The sequence below is a fragment of the Pipistrellus hanaki genome, assembly GCF_964339955.1.
Source record: "Pipistrellus hanaki genome assembly, chromosome: 4".
NCBI lineage: Eukaryota > Metazoa > Chordata > Mammalia > Chiroptera > Vespertilionidae > Pipistrellus > Pipistrellus hanaki.
Genome location: NC_140506.1, coordinates 63,422,857 through 63,429,313, shown reverse-complemented (window position 1 = coordinate 63,429,313; position 6,457 = coordinate 63,422,857). Strand labels below are relative to the sequence as shown.

Sequence of the window (6,457 nt, the reverse complement as noted above, 5' to 3'; positions counted from 1 at the left end):
ATGAAACTCAAGTTATATGAGTCCTCCAGCTTTGCTGTTGTTCAAAAATATGTTGGCTATTCTAAGTTATTTATTTTCCATATGAATACTATAGTCAGCTGATTGATCTCTACCCAAATAAAGCATGCTGGGATTCTAATTAAGATTTAATTGAATCACAAGACAGTTTGGGGGGGAATATTGGCATTTTAACAACATCATCTTCCAATCAATAAATATGGTTTATCTTTCCATTTATATGTCTATTTTGACTTATATAATTATAATCAATAACTTAGTTTTCAGACTACAAATATTTTATATATTTTGTTAAAATTATTCCTATTTTTCATGTTTTTAATGCTAGTAAAAACTGTAACATATTTAAGTTTAATTTCCAAATGTTCATTCCAAGTATACAGAACTAGAATTTATAATACATGGCTTTTACTGTATCTTTAAAATGTCACAAATAAGTTTGAGGAATCATTAGCATCTTACTGTTTCTGTAACTGGACAACTTAGATCTTCCTCATCAGACTGCTAAATTGCTCTTTTTTCAGACACAAATACCATCCAAAAACCTTCTGATATTCTTGTTTTTTACTGTTTAACTTGCTGAATCAAAGCAGCTGAATGTGATACTAGTTCAGTATCATTTTCTACAAGAAGTAACTCATCTTTCTAGGCTTGAGATACTGAACAAGCAACACCTGACCTTATCTGAACCCTATGGGTGTATTTTTCCCACAAGAAATCTCTGATTTCAAGAGTACCATTCTCCTGAATGCAACATTGATGGGGAAGTGAGCATACACAGACCTTATCTTGTAATGAAAGCCTTGTAGTGTAACACCCTTGATCATGTTCTGTACATGACTGCAGATAGTGCCAATGACAGCTAGCTCCTTTCCATTTCCCCACCATTTGTCAATCTGGAGCCTCTTCCTGTTCTTTCCAGGGAGACTGAGTTCTACGTTGATGTGACTGAAGTCCCTCCACAGGCTGCTCTGGGCCCCTTACAGTACTGTGTGTCCTGTCCAGAGAGAGTGATGCTGACATTTTCTGGAATGTCGGCAGTCTGGTTGCTGGGAATGCACAGTCATTGTGGTAAAAAGACAGAATTGATTTTTTAATGTTAACTTTGTCTGATGTGACCTTGATAACTCTTTTATTAGTCTCAATAGCTTTTATTGTACATTCTTTGGTATTTTCTAAGGAGTTAATCATGTCATCTACAAATAAAGGTGCTTTTATTTTTTCTTTCCAATATGTAAGCCTCTTATTATTATTTTTTCCTGCTTTACTGCACTAAGATGTGTATTATAAAGTGAATATGAATGGTTACACTTTTATCATTAAGTATTACTATATTGAAAGTGAGGATTTTTGTAGAGTCTCTGTTGGTTTGAAGAAGGTCCTAGTGCATTAGGAGGAATTTGTTTTTTTGTTTTGTTTTTTTCTAAGTGTAATTGGACGCTGAATTTCTTCAAATACTTTTTTACATCCATTTAGATAATTATATATCTATTGATCTAATACATTGTATTTTTTATATTTTTATTTTTTTTGTTAATCCTCATGCAAGGGTATTTTCCCACCCTTTTTTTTTTTTAAGAGAGTGGAAGGGAGGGGTAGAGACACAGTGAGAGACACATTGATGTGAGAGAGACACATCAATTGATTGCCTCCTGCACAGACTTCATATTGTATGATGCCATGTACACAAAATTTCTTGGAAGGAAAATTTGTATATAGAGAAAGCGTATATCAGTGATTGCCTAGGGATTGACTACAAACAAGCACAGGAAACTTTGGAGTGGGGAAAATATTCTAAAACTGGATTGTGATATTGATTATACAACTAATTAAAATACCAAAATTATTATACTACATACTTATAATGCATGAATTTTGTGGTATGCAAACTATACCTCAAGAAAGCCATTTTAGAAGAGGAAAAAGAGAGAAGAGGAAAAGGAGGAGGGAGAGAGAAAAGACCCAGAGGGAGACACATTGAAAACCTGTGTGGAGAGAGAATTAAATTTATTTTGTGCTGTCCCAGTGAGAAGAACTAGAAGTACTGAACAAAAGTGGAAAAGGGTACATTTTATTTGAAATGAGAAAAAAATGTGCATCACCCTCTTCAAAAGAAGCAGCTGGCATTATAAGATTTTACTTCATCTCTGGAAGGCTAGTACTCTGCAAAGAATATTACAAAATCATATTAGGAAGAAAATTGAAGTGAAATGTCAGTGTGACACCTCCCAAAGTTTTGATTGTATGCATCTGAACCTTAACAAACTTACATACACACAATTTCTGATTTTGGTATCCTCAGATAGTATTATAAAAGTGAAAAGTGATTTTAGAGGAAATGCCCTATGCTTCAGTAGGCGTAAATCTAGCTGCTTCCCTGGCTTAATCTAACCTGACTCCAGGCTAAATGGATCCCTGTTTAGATCAAGATTGGCAATTCAGGTTTCAGTTTTATAGGTAATGTAAGAAACTCTTCAATTATTAAGTCATTGGTGATGATGGTAGCGCATGGATTTTAAACAGAAAATTCAGTTAAATAATTGATGTATAGATATATTTTCTCTAAATTTCAAGGGAGGGAAAACCAGTACTAATGAAGTAAATTTCCCAAGCAGCTAGAACAAGCAAGTGCTGTGTTAGTGTTTCAAGGCCTCTCAAGAATTTCACAGCCTAGTGAAAAACAGAATATGCTATTATAACACGGGACAAATGTGATTTTTAAAAGAAGATTATAAGTTACAAATAAGAAATGAGAAATTAAGCAGAAGAATCCTAGCAATGAAAAAAAAAAAAAAAAAAGGTTCAAGCAGCTCCAAACTGAAAGCAATATTTTCAAATGTTGGTTGAATGAATATAGATATAATTCAAACTTACCCAGATAAAAATAAAAGCCCTCTAATCTCATAGAACATTTATAATTAGAAGTTACATCAGGACATATTTAGTCATTTCAAGTTCAAGTTGGGAGAAATGTTTTTCAATTGAGTTTCTGGAACATAAACCACTCTGCTTTCTGGTGGGAAACATAAATGACTATATAAGTTGAATATAAAATTCATGAACATCTGGAAGCCTGCTAATTGCAGACAGAATGTCACATAAAACAAGAAATCAAAGAACTTCTTTCTGGCTCATGTGTCTTTAGGAGGGAGAAATCACTTTCCTTGGCACAAGTACACTGCATAATTGACAAAATGTTGAGATGGCATATTTCACCATATGTGCTTCCTTGGATCTAATCAAGTCCCATGTACACTGGAGTCATAAACTCTACATTTGGTCTAGGGCAGTATATGATAAATTCCTAAATCACTGGTAATAAAGAGGTAGAGCAGAAGTTTAAATACAGCAAGCAGAAAGAAAACTGAACTGTCTTAGCCAATTGAGATAGAGTAGATTCCTGATAAAGAAATTCAACTCTAAATGCATGGGGGGAGTGACGTCAGAGATGGAGGAGTGATGTCACAGATTGGGGAGTGATGTCAGAGAGATGGTGGCTTAGGATGCTTCCATCCTCGCCCCCTAATATTTCAACAAAACAACCATCTATAATTCAACAAAGAAGTCCCTGCTCAACACGAATGCACACCTGAGAGACGTGCACACTGGATCAGCTAAGGTGGGCTCCTTGGAATAAGCAGGGAAACGAGAAGGGAAGGAAGCCGAACAGGGCTTCAGGGCAGCAGACACGCAGTGGGAAACAGGCAGCTCATCAGCTTCATGTGTCCATGGTCCACGCGAGTGAATTGTAAAGTCTGTCACAAGGAGATTATTTTTAACAAGTTTAAAAGGGAGGAGAGTCCACTTTTGCATTCTCTATTCTCAATCAGAAAGTGGGAGAAACTCCTGGCGATGTTTTGAAAATTGTAGTGGTCTCAGACTAAGTCACCAGGCCTTGTTGAAGTTCTTTCAATCCCTTTCAGCACATTAAAAACTTCTTAATTTTAGTTAGAGTTCCCACCCCCACTCCTAGTGCTGCATTTAAGGATGAATAGTCCCATGCTGAAACGGATTTGACTCAGTGGATAGAGCGTCGGCCTGCGGACTGAAAGGTCCCAGGTTTGATTCGGGTCAAGGGCATGTACCTTGGTTGAGGGCACATCCCCAGTGGGGGTGTGCAGGAGGCAGCTGGTCGATGATTCTCTCTCATCGATGTTTCTAACTCTCTATCCCTCTCTCCTCCTCTCTGTAAAAAATCAATAATATATATATATTTTTAAAAGGATGAATAGTCCCTTCCATAGGGACTATTGCCACTTGCCCTGGAATGCCATAGGCCTGGGAGACCTGTCTGTGGGAAGCTTTCCATATCACCCCGACTCTGGTTCTGCTGGAACATCACCCTCACAGGCCCTGCCTTGCCTCAGCTTTCGAGTGTTCTAGACTTTGAGCAATACCTCTTTCTGCTACGTATTTTTCCGTTTTATTCCTATAGGCTGTCTGCTACTCCAAGAAAGCTCCAAACAATTTAACTTGCTTCTTAAATTGACTCCATCCATTCTCTATCAGATGCATATGGCTAGTCACAAGACTTGAGTATCTGTTTTGTTCTCTTCATTTTTAAGCCCAAGTGTTTGCTTTTCTGGCACAATTTTCTACAGGCTTTGTCTTGTCCAATTATAAGAAATAAAGTCAATGTGTTCTGTAACTGTCCAAAACACCCATTGTTCAAATAAACTTTGTCCACTTTGCCTCCCCAGTTAAATCATCCCAATCACTGTCCATAATAAAAGTGTCTCATAATACAACGTAGGCTGGATTAGATCTATTATTATCTTTCTCATTCAATATATATTATCTCCAAGCACTTCCCTTTAAGCCTTTATTTCATAAGTTGCATTTCCTTGGGAGAGAGATAATAATATCTTTATCCCCATGTGTCACCAGAAAGCCAGTACTCTTTTTAGACTGATTTTTTTAATCATCCCCACTCAAATCTATCTAAGTATTCTGAACCCATATGGCTAGTTCTCATTGAAGACTCCCTATTTACAACTTCAAGAAGACACTGCATCATGAGTTTGTTAGATCTGGGATCCCTTGGTACAATTTCCTTACATTCTCTATGTCCCTGCTACTACATTAAAGCTATATTTATTTAGGCCCCAATTATTCTCTCTAATCCTAGAGATACTACAGAAAAATCTCTCTTTTATAGTTCCACTTTCTAGAGCAATTTGGTTGGGGCTTATTTTCTTTATTTGTGAGACCCCCACAATATCAATCATTTTCTTGAGATCATGTCTCTCTCCCTCCAATTTAATTTGCCAGTTTTACTTTATTTTTCTCTCCATTGTTCCCAAAGTTTATGTTCTAATAATAAAACCAAAGCATATTTTTAAAACCAAGATATTCTTGAATCACAAATAAAGCCATTGCCAAGACAGTGTATGTTAATGTTCTTTTTAGACTTTTTGCACTATTCATTATATACTAAGAGTATCTTTTTGTTCTTTAGTCAACTTTCCAACTTCTAAGGCTAAAACCAGAATCTAGGTCTCTAAAATAAAAAAACCAATGTCAGAGTTGATATAATTAGCATTTTCAGAACCCATATGAGTTTGTGAAGTGGGATGAGAGTAGAAAACTCTCAGTGCACAATCCACATGATCCGAAGCAGTGAGCTCCCCCACAGTCCCTTCCCTGGGTGCTGAATGCAGCTCACATAAATAGGAATGGAATTTGGGGCAGCTAATCAAGTACTGCATTTGTATGCCAGGCATAAAATTTATACTAGTTATTTGTAGCCCACATGGACTTAGCTGCCTTTGCAAACCATAGACCTGGCTGAGAAATACAATAAAAGCAGCACAATTATTCCACTCACCAATGCTTACCAAGCATGTGTGCTGAAGCTCTGCCCATTTGAATGTGAGCCTTAATGAAGAGTAAATGTTCTCATTTTCTGGATAGGAATAAGCAATAGACCTGGGATGCCTAGAGTTTTACCCTTCTATTCAACTGGCTTAGCAAGAAACAAACACTTGAGATTGATGGGTTAGGTCTACCAATTTCTGGAGAGATCAGACTAAAAGTGAATGTTGCAGAGAAAGATACACTGGTCCTTCATAGCCCTCTAATGTCCAAGTGATGTGATTTTCACCAGTGATCTAGGCAAATCACTCCTTCATAAAAATAAATTCCATACCCTACAAGGATTATTTTAAAATAAGAAAATTTTGTCCTCAAATGACAGCATAAGAAAGTGAAAATACTATCTATACACTGGGAAAGGGGGGCATTTGCAAACATAAAATTCGATGATTCATGTCAAGGATACATACTAGAACTCAAAAAAAGTCATAAGAAAAGAACAAATAACCCAGTGAAAAAATCAGACAAAGGACATGAATAGGGATCCCTCTGAAGACCAAACACATAAATAAGGTCACTAAATTGAAGAGTTGTCTTAGCACATCACAGGTTGTAAAGCTAAGCC

At 36.5% G+C, this 6,457-nt stretch overlaps 1 pseudogene across 1 annotated transcript; it reads right to left on the bottom strand.

Moving 5' to 3' along the window:
* Nucleotides 1-538: 538 nt before the first annotated feature.
* Nucleotides 539-3,831, bottom strand: LOC311621725 (large ribosomal subunit protein uL6-like; annotated as a pseudogene). The gene is made up of 2 exons: nt 3,608-3,831; nt 539-1,067 (listed from the first exon to the last, which is right to left on the bottom strand). The product of its transcript is annotated as a large ribosomal subunit protein uL6-like (transcript).
* Nucleotides 3,832-6,457: the final 2,626 nt, after the last annotated feature.